Source organism: Plectropomus leopardus, chromosome 2 (genome assembly GCF_026936395.1).
Source record: "Plectropomus leopardus strain MGB_pleo_1.0 chromosome 2, ASM2693639v1, whole genome shotgun sequence".
NCBI lineage: Eukaryota > Metazoa > Chordata > Actinopteri > Perciformes > Serranidae > Plectropomus > Plectropomus leopardus.
The window spans coordinates 18,924,888-18,946,985 of NC_142177.1; the positions used below are offsets into that span (position 1 = coordinate 18,924,888).

General features: G+C 40.5%; 1 protein-coding gene across 4 annotated transcripts in view; it reads left to right on the forward strand.

Annotated features, from left to right (window-relative positions):
- The window catches only part of LOC121949076 (caM kinase-like vesicle-associated protein), a 108,263-nt gene that overhangs the window by 43,355 nt on the left and 42,810 nt on the right, over positions 1–22,098 (forward strand). Inside the window, exons 3-5 of one of the 4 annotated variants that reach the window (XM_088087261.1) lie at positions 891–975; positions 5,401–5,468; positions 7,791–8,058. The gene's annotated coding sequence lies outside the window, so the exon portion shown is untranslated. Of the gene's footprint in view, positions 1–890; positions 976–5,400; positions 5,469–7,790; positions 8,059–11,858; positions 12,236–17,823; positions 18,189–22,098 lie in introns of those variants that run through there. The other 3 variants (XM_088087275.1, XM_042494678.2, XM_088087269.1) reach the window with 3 other exon arrangements.

Here is a 22,098-nt window from a genome sequence, read left to right on the forward strand (position 1 = left end):
GTGAGGCCATTAAATACATTGTGACATGTGGACGGAGAATTCTTTTCACTATATTATCACTTTGTTCTGTTCTGCCTTTTCTTAAATGCCTTTGACGTCTCCTTCGTCTGTATCTCGTCTGAACTGTGCTACAGTGTCCTCACAATCTCTTGTGGTTCTGCTCCACTCCAGAGTAAGGACGGAAGGCTCTATTCATCTCTGTATCTAAATTTCAGCATAAATGATCCCTAAAGATAAAACTTTATTTCCAAGTCACCTCCAGCTTGTGCTGTAAAATGTATAAGCCATGCTGATTATAACTTCTCAGCCATGACGTCATTATAGTTTTTTTCTTTTTTCTCCATTTTTTGGTGCAAAACGTAGCACACAAAAGTGCAACCAACTGACAACAACAGTCCGCCCATATGTTGGCTTTTTTTTCTGAAGTCACGTTTGATCATTTGAGTTACTGTGAGATGCCCAGTCCCTGGGAACACCACCCTGAAACCATTTAGTATAAATGCAAAGTGCATTGTCTGGTGTGTTCATTCTTAGGATTAAACACAAAATTTGGTTACGTCTGTAATGTTTTTAAAGTCATTTAAGATTTGAAAAAGTGTGTATCAGGCAATAGTCTGTTATTGAGAGTTTTATAGTTTGATGTATCATGAACTTGTTTGGTGTTTGAACAGCACAGACCCACAATCACGAACTGAAGTCATCATAACTAGAACTAAAGATGCCTTTGTGCTCAGATCAGCAAACTCATGTGAAATGTATCACGATATGAATGTAAGATATTTAAAGTGTTCATATTTAGCATAGGCTTTGATTTCATCACTCCTTCAAGGATGCGTCAAGCTCAGCACAGCAGGGAGTGATGATAATGACTTTCCTCCCTTGACTCACAGGTGGATGCTGCGGTGAAGGTGGGGCTACAAGCAAGAGCAGCAAGTGTCAGCAGAGCTCTCAGGAGAGTGGTGAGTCAGCAAAAAGGTGAGTAAAGCCCTAACATCTTAAATACACCATGACCAAAAGGATGCACTGGATATAAAATCCAGTGGGAGAACTATGGCTGGCTATGGCTTACTGTAGGCTGCCTAAACCACTTTATCAGTATTTCTTTCTGCCACAGACCCCGTCCCTAAGGCCCTAAGACCAACCGACAGGAGTCACTGAGGCTACCTTCAGACTAACTGTAGTCCTGCATAAAAACACAGAACCCTCATTAATTTGAATGAGGTGAATTTGGCTACAAAAAGTTTAACCACATACATACAAGCGCACAGTTCTGGTTGATAACTTTGTGACATGAACGCAGTACTGTATATACATAGTTCCGATGGTCATGAAAAAGTCATGGAATTGATAAAAAAAATAATCTAAAATTTTGGAAAAGTCATGGATTTTGTTGTGTGTGATGAGATTGTTACAGTAATGTTCATAGATAGCCTTCCACGTAAGGTAACATCACAGCAAATATATTTTCTGTAGCTGCCAAAGTAAAATAGCTTTAACAAAACGTCACACATTAATGCATTAATGTGTGACGTTTTGTTGACCATCACAAATGTTTCTTCATTTTCTCCCTGGATTTCGACTCTGCAGGGCAGGTGAGGTTTTTTTTTTTTTTTTAAATCAATATGGGTCCTTGAAAAGTCATGAAGCAGTTTTTAAAATGTTGTCATTGAAAATGTGTGGGAACCCTGTATCTACTATTTACCTCCTGATTATCGTGACTAAAGATGAAATATTTATAAGAGAAGAGTTGTGAAGATAAATCGTATCTCGTAGTTTCAGAAACCGCATTTGAGAAGTCTTCAAACTCCTGGATCTGTTGCTCTAACTGAACTTCATATCTGTACCTGAATCAACACGCCCCCACAAACGGGTTGATTTTGTTCTGAATGCTTGTTAATAGAGGGAGAAGGTCATGATCCCTCACTGACTTCCCAACCGCAAACACTGCCAATTGTGTTCTTTGAGACAGAAAACCAAGCTGAAGGTACAGTTGCCAGGAATCAAACTTGGTAGGTGGGTGTTTTGCTCCTTTGCCAACAGGAAGCCCCTGATCTCTTGGGAAGTAACAGCTCCATGTGTTTCTCTGCCTTGAGCAGCGCTTTAGCAGAATGGCTGTGAGAAGCAACCATTACCACATGGCTGACCTGTTCCTGCCGTAGGCCCTGCAGATGGTCGCCTCCCAGCAATATGCACTACTTCCTCCTCACAGACCAGCCCTCTCAGAGGAACGACACATTTATTTGTTCCTGTACAAGGGGTTATCTCCATGTGTGAACACAGAAGCCATTAGAGTGGTGAAGTAGTGAGTCCTAAAATGTGGAAGTCTGTTTGCCTTTTAGCACTTCCGATCCCCTCATCATAAAGTCTATGAGTTTTTTGAATGGGTTTTTTGGTAAAATGCCTTAAATAAGGTCTGTGGTCAACACAGGCTAAAGGTATTTAGAAGTTTTGTTCTGCAACATAAAATAAGTCCACTTAAACCCGATTTTTGAACTTTTATGGTTTTACTTGTCTTAAAAAAGGCGGTTGCTAATAAGTGGCTAAATGGGATAACAGTTATTGTCGGGGACGTCAGACGTCATCACAGCGGACACAGAAACTCATTAACCCACATGTCCGCCTTTACAGCTTTACAGAGTTGCGCTCGAACTTTTAGATTTATCTGTTTATAATATTTTTTGATCGTGCTTTAAGATGTAGTTGTGACGTTTAAGTCGTGCGACCGCGATGTAGTTCGCGTAAAGCCTAACAATAGCTTTTAGCTTTTTGCGATTTCATTTACGTTTCAAAACATACAAAATTGGTGCTCATCTGTGAAGATTATCATGCTGAAGAAAAAGTATCATAAACTCCAGTGCATTACTTAAACCTGCATTCTTTCTAATTACCAAGAGAAGGCGACTCCACTTACTACAAAGAAAGTCTGATTGTATAGAAGTCTATGAGTAAATGAACCTACTTCTCACTTTGTGAACATTTTCCGAAAGGTCTCAGTCACTAGGTTCAAGTCTTCTTGAATTCAGCATGACGTTCATTTTGTAAATGACGGTCCCATGTAGAGTAAGATAGATGATAATGCAGGCTGTGCATTATGGTATGCTACCTTGTGATTAACAAGTTACTACCATGGCAGTGTCCTTGGTTTGTCAAGTAGCTCCACCCCTCGATCCCTCCCAGCGCCACCCTCTCATCCAAATAGAGTCACTTCTGGCTCCACAAACAAAACAAGATGGTGACGTCCAAAATGCCAAACCTTAGGTTTCAAAACAGTAGTCCAAAAACTAGTGAGTGACATCACGGTCAGCTATGTCCATTTCTTTTTTTCAGATTATGCTTCGGTCCAAGGGGCTCTATCACAGATCTGCAAATTCATGTGGTAGTAAAAAGATGATGAAACTGGAAGAGGGTCTTCAGATCTGTTTAAAACATTGAACTGACCACACAGGATCGAGAAAGTCAACAGATTAAGGGCCTGATTACATAATCAGAACAGCAGATAATGAGTTGTACAGTACAACAACACAGTATGTGCATATCCAGGGTGTTCGCTGTGGGCATTCAACATGTTCAGCTTTGATTTTGGAAGCGTTTGGTCAATAAAACGATCATGTAAATGGAGCTTTTTTTTTTTTGCGATGAAATATGTGACGCAAGCAATCGTCTTTGTAATCTTACTTGGTTGCACACAACAGGATTACAACAATGTTGGCATCCGTCCGATCTGGTGGTATGATCTCAGTCTGGCAGATGGACCCGAAGAGCCTGGCAAGACACACTGCTGCTGACTTTTGTAGCTCAGCAGAATTGCAGGGGAGAGTTCAAAATCTAGACATGACTCATCTAGCCTAACATCAGGACATGGCGGGGGTCCTGGCAATTTGGGAGGGGGCTCTGTACTAAAATGAAATGATGGAGGAAGACTTAAACTCCTTAAATTTTTTTAACTATAAAGCTACAATAAATGCATCTGAACAGTGTTTTTGGTAGATAATAATATACACGAATACACATGTATACATAATATACCCCATGAAGAAACATTTTATTCATGGATTTTGTCTTGAGCCACTGGCAGGTAGATTACCTGTCATGTTTAATGCAAACTGAAGCGACTCTCAGATGCTCCCTCTCTCTCTCTCTCTCTCTCTCTCTCTCTCTCTCTCTCTTCTCTCTCGCTCTCTCTCTCTCTCTTTTTGGACAGTTTTTATGTTAAGCTAAGCTATAACCAGCTTCTGGCTGTTGCTTCAAATTAATTGTTTCATTTCATTTTCAGCAAGAAAGTGAACAAGTGTACTTCCCAAAATGCAGAAGTATTCCTATTAGCATTACAATTGATTTGTGATGTTTTTAGCATAGTTTAATAATTTTCTTTAAAAGGAGTTGAAGAAGTAAATCTGTGAAGCTTTATCATCACAGTGACCATGGGTATTCATTCATATAATCTAAACTAAGCCCTCGAAGCCTTTGACAAAAATGAGCTTACTGTGTTATTTCAGGAGAGCCAGAAATAGCACAGAGAATCTTGGCAAGCACCGATATACAGTACCTGCCATAAATAAACAGACATGAAGACATTTGAACGTTGGAACAGCTTTTCGACTTGGCCGTATGCCTGCATTGAAAAATCCTCTGAGCTCGGGCAGTCAAATGTTCAATATAAACAGATCCACCTGCTGGAGGGTAATCAGCTTTATAAGAGAGGAATAGTTAGGAATACTCCCTTGGATCAGCTTTTCATTTTAGCATAACAAAACGCTGTCTCTCGTAACAGTCTAATATTGCAATTCTACACATTCATCATTCATCCAAAGTCAGAATCTCTTTGGAAATATTAAATATCCTGGGACACTCTTGGCTTTGTTCAGTGTTCAGAGACATTTAAGAGTTGGCATGTCGAATTCTTTTGAAGAAATAAAAATTAGAAACATGACACAGTTGTTGTTCCGCATTTCTGTTTTTACATTCTAAGTCCAGTTGCAATAATCACTGTCTTACATTGTATTTGCTGTAAATTCATAGCAGGTAGAATAGGATAAACTGGCCAGTTCTACCTACAGTTACCACTCTGTGTTTCTACTGCCATTTTTTTGCCACCAAAATAGTTCAGGAGCACTCTCCTCTGATGTATTTTATAACAGGGTAAAAAAAACGATCCTACATTTACTATCTCCTGCCTCTCCGTTGTTCTAATTTTAATTTCAATTTCACCATTGGCTATGATGCAGGATGCTAAAAAAATCCTACCAACGGGGAAGTGGATGGATCTACAGGCTGTAAAGAGGCCTGTGAGTGCTGTGATGGACTGTGATGGGAAAGCATTTATCCATCCTCTGCATGGATTCGCAATAACAATGTCAATGTCACGGAATCATATAAATTTGTACGCCCCTTTTCTCACAGGAATAATGACACAAGATTCTGTATACTGGCCGAGACATAAAGAGAAAAGGACGACAGAACAGCTATTGGTGAGTATGAAGCCCCCCAAACATGTCAGAACAGAGAGCTGAGAGACTGTGATAATGCATGTGTGAAAGATAGACACACACACACACACACACACACACACACACTTCTAAATGAACATTTTTTTCTTTAAACATGTCCTGCTTGTATTAGAAGTCAAATAGTATCTGCAGTACTTTCAAATAGTATCTGCAGTTCACATAAATTTACCACATATATTATAATTCAGTCCCTCTATTGCTGCTGATGCCTCCAGCTCTGACCTTTAAACGTGTCAGTGAAGTGTCAGCAGCACTCCTTCTGTAGGGGTGAAATCAAATCACGCTGTGCCCTTCATGATTTCACATCTCAGAGCGGCTCCTCTTAAAAAGAAACTTGATTCAGGAGACGCTGTCATGCAGTTGGTTTCTGCCAGAGGAACCATCCATTCATGGAGGGTCACCAAAAGAGGAGGGATTTATTTAAGTGATTACATCAGTGTTTCTGGCAGGTTTCTGTAATGAGAAACTGTAACAGGCTGACATTTATCACTCTTACAGGCTTTTAAAAAGGCTGAGTTCTGGTGTTGGTGAGAAGTGGAAGAAGTATTTAGATCTTTTACATAAGTAAAAGTTGAAGTACGTCAGTGTAAAAATACCCAATTATTATTATTATTATTATTATTATTATTATTATTATTATTATTATTATCAATATTTGTATTCATTTATTTATTTATTTTTGTTGATCATTAGGCAGCTTTCCAGTAGTGTTCCTGATGTATTCAAAAATTCAAATTTCAGTTGTAGTATTTTTTTGCCTACAAAATGATATTTTCCCTTCCAAAAACCTTATCCCCTTCATGACATGATGTAGCTAGTTCAGTTCAAAAAGTCGCACAATAACCAGCAAACTTAATCAAATCTGAGGTAGACCGGCAGCTCCCAGTGTGCTGTGAGGTAAAATTACAAGGAAAATTGCTGTCAGTAGAGTCTTTTAGCTTTGAAGAGATAGTGGATGAAATGACAGCTTCAGTTTCCCACAGGGCTGTCTTACAGAAAGGTAAAGCTATAAAATAATAGCGTACACTTGAATTGATGTTGATTTATTTTAAGGTGGCCCTGTTTCTGAAAAGCTAACATACATTTTGCTGCTGGGGTCTCCGGCTTCCTCCCACAGTCCAAAGACATGCTGCTTAGGTTGATTGGTGACTCTAAATTGCCCTTAGGTGTGATTGTGAGCGTGTATGGTTGTCTGTCGGCCCTGCGATGGTCTGGCGAACTGTCCAGGGTGCACCCTGCCTTCCGCCCGATGACAGCTGGGATTGGCTCCAGCCCCCCCGGTGACCCTTACGAGGACAAGCGGTTACAGAAATTGACTGACTGACTGACATTTTGCTGCTGCTTCCATCTACAGCCACCAGACTCCTTTGACAGAAACAGTCATTTTACTTTGTGAGGATGAGTGCTGTGACCTTCAGCAGTGCTTTTTATTAGCGGTGAAGTGGGATTTTCCCTTAACAAAAAACACAGAAAATATGGACACACCCTTTAAGTTAAAGTGTTCATGGAAAATGGCACATTTTAGAATGATATATATTATATCACTGGACTATAATTAGTGATACTTTTATGTGTACATCACCTAAATGTTGCAGTTGGTAAAGGAGTTAATTAGAATTACTCTAAATACTGCTGGGAATCCTAACCTATACTGTCACATTAATTTATATTTTGCATGAATAATCATAGAATCATAGAATCATATGGAAATACTAATACCTCAAAATTGTACTTTAGTGCAGTACTTGTGTGAATGTGCGTAGTTACATCCCACCACTGCTGGAGAGTACCAGACGTTATCTAGCTGGTGACTGATTATGAAATCATCTTTTCCCCATCATCTCCTCAATATGTTCACAAACACAGAAAAATAACCCCTCTGATCACCCGTTGCTATAGCAACTCCAGCTTGAGCGCTGAGATGCTACAAGGCCATGGATGTCGTTGTGATATCAGGCGTTTGCAGTCAAACAGCACAGTCTGTCTGTGACCAAAAGTACTGGGAGAAAAAACGCATCAGGAAATGGTCAGAGATGGAAATGCAACAAAAAAAAGTTTTCAGGTAAAAGATAAACGGCATGTTTAAACCATGTGATGTGAGGACTGCAGAATGTGTGCATTAATCAGAATGCAATCTCTGGTGAAGACAAAGAGCCGTATGTAGACGCTGAGAGGAGATAAATCACACGTTACAGCCACCCCTGACAGGAAGAACTCATCAATTCATTGACCACCAGCTCCATAATTCTGATAGGTAACTCGATCCTTTGCTGTATCTCTTAGATCGTGTGCCACAGAGAGACTTCTCTATCCACAATCCACCATAGAGGAAGAAGTGATCGTTGAAATCGCAGGTTGTCCACTGAACACTTGAGACACGATGAGGAACTGCAGGTCAGTCCTGAAGAACACGACATCCTGGTGACAGATCCCCAGCTGTCTCTTCTGTCCCGGTGCTGAGAGATGACAGCTGAGTCGACGTTGTGCAATAACTACTGCTTGCTTCATTACATCACTGATATCGTCGTGACAGGACACAAAGTGACTGACTGTAAGTGTTGAACACATAAGACATCGCTCTGTGAACACTTTTCAATTGTTCCCAAGCACTTCAGCATAATATAATCCTGCCTTGTTTCACACTTTAAAATTCTGCCAGTCTGTTGTATATTCAAGCTTGTCTTTGGACAGCCAGTACTGAGCGGTATCTTTAGTGCTTTAATTGCAGTGCATCATCATTAACCTCATAAAAGTGTCTGATCAAGAATCTACTAATTTTGTGAATGAGTTTAGATCGCTCCGATGTATGCAAACAAACCAAAGTTTGACTAAAATATCACTAAGATCTCTTTAAAAAAGTGAATACAGATGAAACTTTTCATGCACATTAAGACTCAATCATCACTTTTTAAAGAAACAGTTCAACAAAAGCTTTTAACGAAAAGATTAACACCACTGTCGTGTCTTCATAAGTCCTAAATGACAGACCCGAACCCTATAGCAGTGGGTCTCAACCTTTTCATGTCAAGGACCCCTAAATTGATACACATTAGGTCACAGACCCCCATTTGATAAGATTTCACTTCAGGGACCACAATCTGAAAAAAATGTGGTTGTTAGATATGATTTGGACCAGAATTCTTTAGTTTTCAATCACAGCTGAGGAGATAACCACGAGGACAGTGAAACCTGATTAGATGATCAGATTAGTCACTCAGGCAAACCTAATAATTAAAATTGCTCTTAGCATGTCAGATACAACATACTGTTCTTGCCCATCTTCCTGTATACAGTGTTTAATAATGTTTCAGATTTATATTTTTGTTTTATTATATTCTACTTGTCACTTATTTGTTTTTTTCCGTATCCTCCTCTGCTAGGTTTGACCTTATTATTATATGTTTCTTTGAGCTTCTTTTTCACCTCAGTGAAAAAGGTATTCATCTTTCCTCTGCTCTGCCTCCAGCTTGCTCAGTGTGTTTTCACCTTACTTTTGCTCTTGTAATCTGACTCTAAGTCAGCCTAATCATGATGCAAGTTACACATGACGCCTGTTCAGCTCTGATGACGAGTTTTCTCTGATCCACTCGGGTTTTATAGACCTGGAACCCGTGGTAACAATAGGACCCCCCCCTGCACCCACTTGACCATGATAAAACATGGGACTGAACCTGTATGGGTCGTGGATCAGTTCTCAGGTCCAAGGGTCCAGCTAGACCTGTGAAGACTTTGACTGTACTTAACATAAAACTACAGCTAGTAGCTGGTTAGCTTACCCAATTATACTGGAAGCAATGGGAAACTCGAAGCCTGGCTCTATAAAAACTGGTTGTACACTGGTTTTGAACTCGTCTCCAGTATGATAAGATAAGCTAAGCAGCTACTGTCTGCAGATTTCTATTTAGGTCACAGGCATAAGTGTGGTGTCACTATTTTTTTCTTACTTTCAGCAAGAAGGTAAAGAATTGTTTCCCAAAAAAGGCGAACAACTCCTGTAAACACCTTTGAGGTGTAAAATGGAAATCACCTGCGCTATGTCCCATCACATGGTTCCCTGAAGTTGGATTATAAGTTTCCTGAACATGATTTACTGCCCCTTAGAAGTGAGCGCTGTGCTTCAACGCTCTCCTGCCACTCCATCATGAGAGTGACCAAGCCTGGCGAGCACATCATGAACAGCTGAAGAAGCCTGAACTAGATTGGCAGGAGCTGTAGATGGCCAGAATGGCAGCTTGGCTCCTCTCAGTGGTTGCAGATGGCACCCAGCGACACTGAGGTCAACGCTCTGTCTGTGCCCCGCCAAAAATAATAATCCCAGGTGGGAGGCTCCATCTTAACCTGCCTCAGCAGATTTCGGCACATGTGGGTGAGGAGGCAGCAGTGTTCGGAGGAGCGATGCACTCCTGTTTGCAGGACGTGATGGAACTGATACGGCTTTGTCTTTTGTGCCATTTGCTGCTCAGCAGGGACGCAGTTTGAAAATAAAGGACTAGCAGCCCTTATTAGAAAAAACTGATTCCAGTATCTTCAGTAGCAACTGGAGTCCTCTGACCTTTGATTTTATCGTTGTGAACATATGTGGGGCATCGTACAGTATCTGTCACATTGTGGAAAAACCATCTGCTCCCCAGTGTCTCAATCCATGAGCATCCGCCGTTTTCAGTTTTATGTATATGTTTCTCCTTAAGCTTCATTTATGATGTGTGTGGACGTGTGGACCCTTGAGGGTTTGAATAAATCGCAGAATCTTAGAGCGTGATTTCATCTCCACGAACAATCAGAGGCCAGCTGCAGATGCCTGATATATCAGTTTAAAGGGTAAATTCATCCAAATTACAAAAAAAAACCCCAACATATTCTCACATACTGCCTGAAATTAAGTCATGCTGATTTGTGTTTAATTTGCCATGGTTTTGAGATATCGCTGAGATTTCTCTCTTCACTGAAGTCCAGGCTGTAATTGACACACATTCAGACACCTTTTAAGGAAAAAGATGTTTCAAAAGTTTCAAAAGCATTAATTTCCCACAGGAAACTAACAGTCCACAGTTTGTTAGACCCCTCCGTCCCACCCTATACAGTACCTGCCACTCGCCGGTGTGTAAAGGGTGCAGCAGTGCGTCGCTATCTGACGCTGACGTCCACTGACCAAACGATGGTACTGGAAGAGTTGGGTTGTGGACTGCTGTTTGACATAAATCATAACGGCATTAAAAACGTCTCTGTGTGTTGGTATCTGATGCCAGGATCCCTGACAAAGTGACGTGTTTTGATGAGTTGGGTGTGAGAACGGGCTTATAAAGATGATCATTCCCTCTAAATATTGCAAATCAAGTTGCAATTGCAAAATCAGAATTGTTCCGTAAATTGCGATAAATTAGTAATACAAAAGACCAAAAGACCTGAAAATAACTTTTTAAAAAAAGGCGGAGGATTCTTAGAAAATTATTTTAAAAAAGGAAAATGTTTTTATATATTTTATGTATTATTATAATGATATTTATTATTTCTTTATTGTGTATTTTAAATAAGGGGACATAACAAAAGTGTATTTTTAAATTTTCATCACTTTATTTCGGTCCATTGTCTTTCTTCTATTTTTTCTTTCGATAAACCAGAAGTCTAAGTAAGTCAGGGGGCTCTCACACATCAATCCAACAAGACACAGTCCTGCAAGCACATGTCCGCATGTATCTAAAGCTCATAAACACATCGCCGGGAATAAACCAGCACAAAGACTATTAGATTTGCCATTTAATATATTACAATAAAATTATTCCTCAAGGCCAGCTGGCAGAGCAGCAGCTTACCATTGGCCAGCTGTTTTTTTTAGTCTGGCCCTGTAAACACATTGGCCCTCACCTCGGTCTGGATAATATCAACTAAATCTCTTGCCCTTTCCTTTGCCTCCCTTTACCTCTTGTATTATACCCGATGCTTTTTATGTGGAGCTCATTGCGTTCCTTTCATTCTTATGATGAATGTTACTGTTACTGCATATTGTGAGAGGAAAAAACAGGGCCCTCTGCCAGCTTTGTGCTGGGCAGCTCTTGGTCAACCTCCAGGGCTGTTTTTAATGTCCACTTGAAGCAGACTACAGTGGAATGAGTATGTAATGGCAGGCAGCATAATAAGGTACAGGTAAATATGCTACTATAGGCGAACTATTATCTCCAGAATGTTGAAACTTTCACACAGCAACTCTTCTTAAATGGATTATTCTCACAACACATCTTTTTATATAATGTGAAATACTAAGGCTCATCTTTAAATTTTACTGCACGGGTTAAAATGGTGGGTAAAGTGACAGCGCAGGTGCATCCTCCACTACTTGCTGGTTTATCAGTCAGAGCCTACAGGCTGCACATCGCACGCTGCTTCTTTAGACCATAAAATACAGTGCATTTTGGGCAGATCTGAATGCGCTCAGATCATCTTTGACCCTTCTCCTCCCGTGTGCGCCGTCCTATCCGCTGTGCGCTCTGGACACTAAACTCCCTCCCCTCCCGCTCCTCTCCTCCTCACCGCGCAGAGCTCGACGCGCACAGGCACAACAGATGGTACGGTACTACAGGCTGCAGGAGCGCAAGAATTTCATGTAGAAGTACTTTTATTTCCAAACTTCACAGGAACGTTTAGTGTAATAGGAGTAGGGGGGGTTCTCCGCGGACAAACTCGACTTTGACAGTCACTGGATCCTACGTTTAGAGGCGGAATTTGGTGCCAAGGTAAGTTGTGATGTTTCTGAATAGACGATCAGATTTCGGAATGAACAAAAAGCACAAAATGCGATGACTTTGAATATTTTTTTCTCCGTTATCGATGCATCTATGTCTATTTATGACACCAACTCCAACCATTTAAGTTTGTTACATAATATTTAACAGAATGAAGAACAATGGATTGATTAGATAGCGCTCTGGCGTCAATTAACCCACCATTGCATCTCATACCTTAAACAAACAAAACATTTCAATGCATTTTTATACCATTTGGGTTGAAGTAAATCTTTTCTTAATATAGGTGCATCACAGATTGCAACAAAATGTCCCAAAACTAATCTAAATATCCATAAAAACGGAGAATGAAGAATTTCTCGAAATTGACACTTAATTGACACCAGTGAGGTGTTTTTGAATGACACTTGGCAAACTTTATAGCTGCAGCATTAATGTGGAATTAAGAATAAATACAAAACATCAGACCTCCTCAGTATTCTGACTTCTTGCAGCATTTTAGTTATTCCAGGAGTTTTTCCAGCACTAAGTCCTCACTGGCTCCACAGGCACACATCTATGTAAATGCTGATGTTGCATCTGTGGGGATGCTGCTGATGCCACAACATTAAGGCATACAAGGATCATTTTTAGTGACTTATGTTTAGCTTGCCACAAAGCCAACTTTTATTGTGAAAAACCATGCAGACACTACCATGTCAAAGGTCAGTGATGCTTTCTGACATTGTCTGTGGTGGTTTTTCATGTCTTGTGAGAAGGGGCTGGGGTTAAAGATGCCTTTAAAAAGGGCAACCTCAGGCCATCGTTGAGCAACTTCATTGGCTGATGATACAATACCTCTGAGTATGAATGCAAGAAATTCAATTATGACTTTGACAAAAAATGAATGCACTTCTTACTCAAGATGTTAGCATATCTCGAGGTTAATGATCACCAAATAGTCTACTACATGCACATTTTTTGTTATGCAAAACACACACACACAGTGATGACCTTTGTAAACATTAAAATTAATTAGCCTTTTGGAAATGTGCCATAATTAGTGTTTTGCATACTGGAAAGGTTCAGTTCACAAGGAATAACTCCATCAGCATGCAGTGAATAGATAAGGTTTTACTGAAACAGCCTGTGAGACACTGACACTAATCTCTCTGAACCCTTGCATGCTCCCTGCCTCAGAAGAACATTAGAGAGCAAACACTCTGACATTTAGGATTTAATAAGACTTAGAATAATCAAGTCTCAATCTGCCTCTTGACATTTATTATTATTAATTTACTATTTAGATAGAAATTCAGGTCTGTACCTTTCAGCTGAGCCACACACTTGGATCTACACAGAGGAAAAGTAACCCACTGTGGGAGCCTTTCTATCAGAGGTTAATGCCAGTCATCCATGTGTCACATCCTGGAGGCCCTTTAAGATGAGGGATGCACACTGGGTCACCACTGAGCTGTAGGTAATGATATGTTCAGTCCCAGAAGAGGTTCAGACCTGCGGTGGACCCCAGGTGGCCCCGTGGCAGCAGCAGCTACAGGGAATCGCAGCACACATTACCTCATAACCTCACAATTTGCACACAATTAGATCTCCAGGGAGAGACGCTCGAACTTTGTGCTGTATGTGTTCTTGGTTCTGTGTGAGCTGCTGGCATGATGGAGGAATGTGGAGATGTGAGGATTGCTTTGAAAATGCGACTGCAGATGTGCGAATACTGGTGAAATAATTATGGTGATGTTCTGAATGAATGGAAATAACGGAGGACAGTGGAGTAGGTTCTGCTGTACAAAAATAGCTGTGGGATAAATTTCTGGAAGTCGGCTCATTCAGATTTGTGCATTTCTAGAAGTGCTGCACCAAATACATCCCAGTATGCAATGTTCTTATTACCTTATGCCTTTACTAGTCCTGTGGTGGTTCTCTGCAGTACTCATTGTGCTGTGAATATGTTTCCTTTGTCTCTAAGATATTGCAGATATATTCTTTCTCTTTCTTGCATGTGGCTTTATTGTGCTCATTAAAATTTTTATGGGACCTTTGTGAGTCCGCAGCCAGTAATACTCCAGTGCAGGAGCCACACGACAAACTAACTTCACCATGTGTGCTCTTACATAGCCAAGAGGTGTACTATGCCGACTTGCACTAGATGAAAGCACACACTTAAAAGCAATATTGGGGCATAAATTGGTACATACTGCAGCACAGATATCTGAAGGGCCAGAGAGATTATCCAATATCTGAGATACTCCACTTTTCATTTATCAAAAACACTCTAATAAGCTTGGAGTGTGGATGCAGTGATGCTGTTTGTTTGCCTAACTTTAATGTGCGAGCCTGAGTGGGAGGGTCATTTTCTCTATGGAGAGTGAAGTGCACATTTTGACACTAAAGCACAGGAATCGTCACTAGGAGGAGGCGCTGCTGCTGACATTATTGGAGTGCCAGAGAGGCTCCCAATGTGGTGTTTCATTATATTGTCGCCCAAGTTGGGAGAAAATAAGAATAGCAGGCCTTTGAGTATGAGTGAGGGACCTGTATTATACAAGAGAAGGGAGTTTAATGACTTAAGTCAGAGACAACTTCCCTCAAGTGTAGAAGGGTTAGATCTAAAGTAATGAGATAGGACTGGCTCTCCTTATGAGAACTGTAGTGTGTGGACTGTGAGTGGAGTCTCTTGCTTTGAAGAAGAGAATCAAAAGCATATGGATACTCAGCCACTGCAGAGGTTGACTGTTGTATTGACTTAACATAACCCCCATAAATGCAGAGTTTTTGCCATATAAACAGCGTATTTTTTAATGCCTTTTCTACACTTAACAACCAAAAATGTAAAATGCCAATTGCAGCACAGAGGAAATTGAATAACGTGATACATGCTTACTCATTTCCAAACAGCCTGCAGATGTATTCTGTTTCATAATTGTGATGTCATGCAAACATGAAAATGATGGCTTAATAGTATAAATAGTTTTTTGCTTTAACTTATTTTGATGAAGTTAATGTTGATTGCACAGTGTAATGGCTGTAGCATAATGACACCATCGGCGTTGAGATTGGTTCCCTATAAGCAGTGGGCAATTTGCTCATATTGTGACACATAGTGGTTTCAAACTGCCCATGGAAAGAATGATCATGTAAGAGTTGTCCATTCTTGATGAAAATCTGTTTTCGCAGTCTCATTTTCTCTCTCTAAACACACCCTGTGAAATTACTTTGACTCTCTTCTTATTTTTCGACTGTTGTCTCTTGTCTCTCCCATGCGTATGTATCTCACTGACTGACTCAAGACATCATCAGAATGCACATATTCAATTTGCTGATTAGTATTATGAGAGATGGCGTTTAATGCATGCAACTGGTCAGAGAGTTTCCTGGGTCACCAAACCAGTGCCGTAAGAACTAGAAATGCTGCGGCGGGTAAAATAAAAACTTGCATGTTCTCCCCGTGTCTGCTTGGGTTCTCTCCAGGTTCTCCGGCTTCCTCCCACATTCCAAAGACATGCAGGTCAGGTTAAATGGTGACCTTAAATTGCCCGTAGGTGTGACTGTAAGCGTGAAAGGTTGTCTGTCTGTATATGTCAGCCCTGCGATAGTCTGGCGACCTGTCCAGGGTGTACCCCCCCAACCCCCCGCGACCCTTACGAGGACAATCGGTTACGGACAATGAATGAATGAATAGGTCAAAATTTAACACTTCACAATAATTTATCATTTCTAAGTCTTGGTCTGATAAGGATGGCGTATTGATCTGGATAGGGCTACTGAGTGCTTATTTTACCCCTTTTTCACCAACATGGAACAGTTGTTCTGGTTCCTGCACCTAATTTTGAATCATTCAGAGTATTTTAACCAAAAATAATGTGCTTCAGAACCTGAAAAGTTGGCTCTTAGCTGACACCAAAATTAACAAATTTTGCTCAACCTGAAGTGTGAACTGTGACGACATCAGTGGGCGTTTCATATTCTCCAGGTTGGAAAGAGAGGATGGAAAGGGCAACAATAAAGAAGTCAAGTGAGAATTTGTCAGAAACAAAAGAACATGCAGTGGTCTTGAGAACAGATTCTTCTTGCTTGGTTTTTGGGTAAAAACAAATATCTGTAATAACAGATATAACAGAACAAAAGTTTGCAGTTAATCGGTTTAATCCACCATCTTGCTGCTACTAAACTATTTACTTCTGTTGCGCATTCTGCATTGACCTCCGTTGATAACACATCCTTGATTATAATGGTTACGTGCAAAACTGGTGGAAACATAGGCTTGCTTGGGAACACCAAGGATCCAAGAACCACTAACAGGACCGGTTTAGGAAATAGAGCTGATTCAGAGTAAAAAATGGGCTATCACTGACCTCCGGGGGAGCTGGTATGGAGAGGGATGGCAGGTTAATAACATGGACCCATGATGGTCATTTTGTCAACAAGGGGAATGGCGTCTCCGCTCATCAGCCCCTAGACTGCCATCAGGTACGATCTCCTAGGAAAATGAAGGCTTGTTTTACGTCACAAAGGAAGTTCATCAACTATTGCAAAACCAAAGTGGGAAGAGGTAGCACTTTTGGTTTCCCCTGTAGCTATCAGTAGCTATCCCCAATTACAAAAGTGTATACTATCCCCAAAAGCAGAAATGTTGTTGTAAATAATCCGAGGTTTAATTTTTAGTGTAGGCAGAAATGTCAGAGAGACAGTTTGGATTATTTTAAGTGGGGTTGTATCGGGTACTTACTCATAGACAGTGTGTTATATACAGTAGATGTCAGTTAGCACACACCCAGTTTGGAGAAGCAGGCAGGAGTCTGACACCAAAGCTAAGCAATGTACTGCTGTTGATGGGGGTCAGACACAAAATTAATTTTCCTACCTAAAAAAATCATTATCAGTTTAAATCCAAACTTACCCTTTTAAACGCCGGAGTCACACAATAACAGAAACAAAACAATTACTCGAGGCAGTAGTAGACCAACAGCTCCTGTGTTCACCAATGTTTTTCTCAATAGATGATGAAATGGTTACATGTTTTTCTGTTGTAAATCACTGTCTGACATTAAGGTTAAGCAGTGGAAATGCTCTCAATATAGCGTGCACTTAAACCGATTCTGATTTTTTCAGGTGGAACTTTTATAGGATGCCAACATATGCTTTGTTTCTTACTCCTCCACAGCAGTAGATTGTTTACTGTCTGTGTTGGACTCATGCCTACTTCTCCAGGTTAGGGGCAGACAGACTGACATCTGCTGTATTTAATATATTTTTCATGGGTAAGTAACCCAACTGGAAAAAAAGAACTATCCCTTTAATATCTGTAGAAAAACTATTGCAAAAAACAGTGGGTATTTCCCTTTAAGAGTAACCTGTTTGTAGTTTGTTTTGAGCATACATACATAGACTGTATAAAAAGTTATATATAAAGATATATCTTTATATAGGCCTACAGTCCATGGATGTGACAGACCTACCTTGCTAGTGTAGTTGTATTTGCCTCTGATTGGTCTATATAGAGAAACGTCACGTGTCTGAATTTATGATTAGGTGATGGGCGGGGCTAGTGCACGCTGGGCGGGACTAAGGAGGTTAGAGTGACGTAAGGGAGTTCACACGGCATCGCAGCACTGGATGTGCTTTTCCTCCTTAAAGGTAGCGACTAGCGATCAAAAGTGAGTTAATTTACTATTTTGTGATAGTTTAACTCCCTCACAAGAAGTTTTTGATGTAGCTTAAAGTTTGTTTGCCATACAGTGCAGTGTACGGCAGCACAGTGCTTCTGCTGGCTGTCAGATATTATCTGATGCAAGCATATCTGTTCGCCCCTCGTTAAAGACTAGCTCGCGCTGGATGCGTTGTGCGCCAGGTCACCAGGTCAGCTGCGCTTCATCGTGACCACTGGGACTCATTTTCCGTTGACGTTTGAGGACTTTTGTGAGTATCCCACCGTCGCTTTGCTCCGGTGAGTGAAGACTGCGCTCAGACAGCTTTGTTAACACACACTTAACTCCCATACTGCCTTCAGACCTGCATCTTGGGTTTTTAATTTTGTGTTTTAACGGCGGTTTTTGTTTTTCATTTTCTGTGTGGGCCCACAAGAGTAAAACAATATATTTGTTGTTGTTTGATGCTACTGTTTTTCAACGAGTTTACCTGGGTAATGCATTTTATGTTGTGTGTGTTGATAGTGTTAAATGGAACATTTTTGGCCAAATTTGACTTTGCCATAAGCTTTGGAGTTGAAGTGGACTAGTGAGTTTAGGTGCAGTTTCCTTGTGATTGTCTCTAGTGGTTTAAGCATCGCTGTGGTGTATAGCTTTCGTTTTGAGAACTTAAGTGAAGCCTAAACTAATTGTGATTTTGATTTCATTTCATTCTGTGTTTTGTAAATAATTAGAATCATGTCATACAGTTTTCTTGTTTGTCTAGTGATAAAGGTGGTGTAAAGCTGAGGGATCACAGTAAAATCATGGATTAAAATACACAGTTAATACAACATACTTTTAGTTCATTAAAGTCAACACAAGACATTTTATTGATAGTGTTGGGCAAGCTACCTCCAAAATTTACAATACTGTATATTACAAGTTACCCTCATTTGAAAGTAATAAGTTACATTACACTATTACTCTGTAGAATAATGCGTTACACTACTTTTGCATTACTTTCAGCAATATGAAATGAGAAGTGCGACTAGACGACAGAAAATGGAATAGGGTTATTTTGCCGAATAGCAGGTAATCAAAGTGCAGAAAGCTCCACTTTATTGCGGTTGATTAAATCTAATAGTGGTTGATAATGTACAGTCTAATAAAAGCTCTCCTCTACAGCGCAGGTCTGAATCATTCATACATGCAGTGGTTACCACTTTTTATTAAAGTCACCCTTTTATATTAACAATCACTTGATATAGAATAAATCAACAGGCTAGACCTTTTTTAAACAAACAAATAGCCTTTGACACAGGGACGGGCAGGCAGACAGGGGATTAGAGTCTGATTGGTTATGAGATAGCGATCAATATTTGTTGGCCTATCATATGAAACATAATAAACAAACGCTGAGGTTAGCACAACAGATTTGCGTGGGAAACTCTCACGCTAATCTCTCACGCTAATCTGTTGCCCTATTTCATCTCCAGAGATGAAACAGGGCAGAGAGGATCGCCTGGCAGTTCATACATGAATCCCCTTGTGCTCTTTCTATTCTTCACCTGGAGGTCGTCGTGATTCTTCGTCTGCTTTTTGAAAGTTAGGGTGGCATATTTTAGTCTGTTTTTATCTCTTTTGATTGTGAATGATCTGGGTTTGAGCAGTCAATTGCCCACATTTCCCCTCCCGGAGGGAGAGTCGTGAAAAAAAAAATGGGGGCCATCGGTGCTAGTGTTGTAGGAAATATGAATAGAAAAACATCCAACATGCTAACAGAAATTTAAGGACATCACCCTGATGTGCCAATCACCTATCAATGTTATGTCAGTGCACAAGAACCAGTGGCACACTGGTGAAAGGGGCGCGGTGTGGATGAATAACAAATGAAATCAATAAACACTTTATTTCGGGTGATAACGCATGACATGAAATTTTAAATGTAATGATATTACCCGAAATCCTCTTTGTAGTGTGTTACGATGAGGCGTTACTTTTTTAACGTCGAAGAACCCAGGGCGCTGCATATCGTAGGAGTTGATACTGAGCAAGCGCTACACTAAGTTGTCTGTTTGCACTTTAAATATCAGTTTTGGCAGAGCAAACCACATTCTGTTAACTAGCAAAATAAATCACCAAGACATTCCATACTACATGTTAAAAGCCACTGCCATTATCTCTGATTCAGTGTAGGATATTTTTGTTAATGGGCTCCATTTGAAGCTTTTCCAATTTTACTGCTGCTGCTGTCCACCCATCAAACCAAGGCCAACGCTGTCCTCACATGACTCGAGCTGCCAGGCACAATTAAGTGACACCATGAAGCCAGAGACTAACTGCTAAAACATATGGGTTATTTTTTTGTAGCCCTGCGTGCGCTCTCTCCATTTACAGTTGATCAATATCGAGCTGTGAGAAGTGAGTGCGAGTAAAATGAGCTGGATACTACAGTGAATAAATCCTGCAGTGCTACCTGTAGCAGTCGAGCCGTGCAACATCTGACGTTAAGCCGATAATCTCAATATGAAAGAGAAGATGCTCGCATTTGTGACAGGGATGATGGATGCATTTTAAGTGAACCCACTAAATATACAGCGTTTACATACATTGCTGCTTGACTGTCAACATCCTTGTTAGAAGAGCTCATTCATGCACGTAGTGACTTGTTCTCTGCCTGTTTCTTATAAATCATTATGTGTCAGTAAATGTCACTGCTTTAACACAAGCCATCACTCATCCTCTATGCAAACACACCTCACAGCAGTTTTTCTGTAGATATTTTTAAGATTTTTCTCATTGGTGGGTGGTCAAAAAGAGGTGGGGCCTAGTCACAGCTCCTGATCTGCCGATTGAAAAAATGCATGTGATGTCTTCACACCATGCCACAGTCCCTCACACACCCCCCCCACCCTTCATGTGGTACACATGCAGGAAAAAAAAAACAGAAAAATCCTGCCAAAAATAGCAGTTGTGCAGTCAACTGTGCAAACAGATTTAGAGGCGACTCAAGAATAAGTCTTCTCAAAAAGGCCAAAGAGAAAAATAAAACAACTGTATACTTTGTGATGCTGTGTAATGTCAACCAACCAAACATGATTTTTTGAGTGAAATTACTAGATTACCAGAATATCCTTTGAAAACAAGCTGACAAATCTTTCTTTTAAGGTCCTTTATATAACATTCAAAGCATTAATATTAACACATTTGCTATGTAAGGATATAGTGGAGTAATGGCGTTCTGAGCAGATAATAAAGTCACAGTACCTCTCTGTTGTTTTGGCTGCAAGTGCATGTTAGTGCATGCAGGTCTCTGTGTGTGTATCCCACTGGCTAGCTAATCGCCAATCGCCATAATCATGATATTTGTACGATAATTTTGCCCTGTATAATTTATTAAGGGGGCAATAAAAAATCATGCCAAAAAGTGCAGAAATGTGCGCTAACTTGGCCATTTTGTGATGAGTGGGAGCCAGTGAGTGGGATTCTGTTTATTGAGCAAAAGACACATTTTTTTCACTTACAATTAGTAATTGGCTTAAATCTGCTCTCTCTAATTTTAATGTATTTCTCAACATTATCAGGATAGGAAAATAGTTACTTTTGCCACAAGCTGACTACGGCTCATGACGGATTTCTTCATATGGTCATCTGCTCCAGACACGCTGCCAAGGATGTTGCTCCACCTTTTCCGGTTCCCAAGTTTTGGTTGCCAGTAGCTCTGAAGAGAGGTTTCGCACATGTGGCCACTTACGGCCATTATATCTCCCGTTGCAAGACCTCCATCGGATAGTTTCTGAATTGCGGTACTGCGGAGGCAGTGGTTAGTGTACTGCATTCCTGATTGCTTGCATATTCGTGGCAACATAGTTGAAAGGTGAATGATGTCCATTGGCTCCCGTAACACAGAAAATGCATTTTTAGCAGCTGTCCTAATCTAGTGAAAACCTAAAAAATATGGCAGACGTTTATGTTACTTACCAGATATCATCAACAGCGCACAAATTTTTCTTCTTGGGTGAAGATAAAAGGCTGGTGTGTCTGGAGGCAGGCAGGAGATGTATTTCTCCAGAGATGAAACAGGGCAGAGAGGATCGGCTGGCAAGTTAGGGTGGCATATTTTAGTCTGTTTTTATCTCCCTTTGATTGTGAATGATCTGGGTTTGAGCAGTCGATTGCCCACATTTCCCCTGCTATATAGTTTGCCTTTACCGTTTATAACAGCGG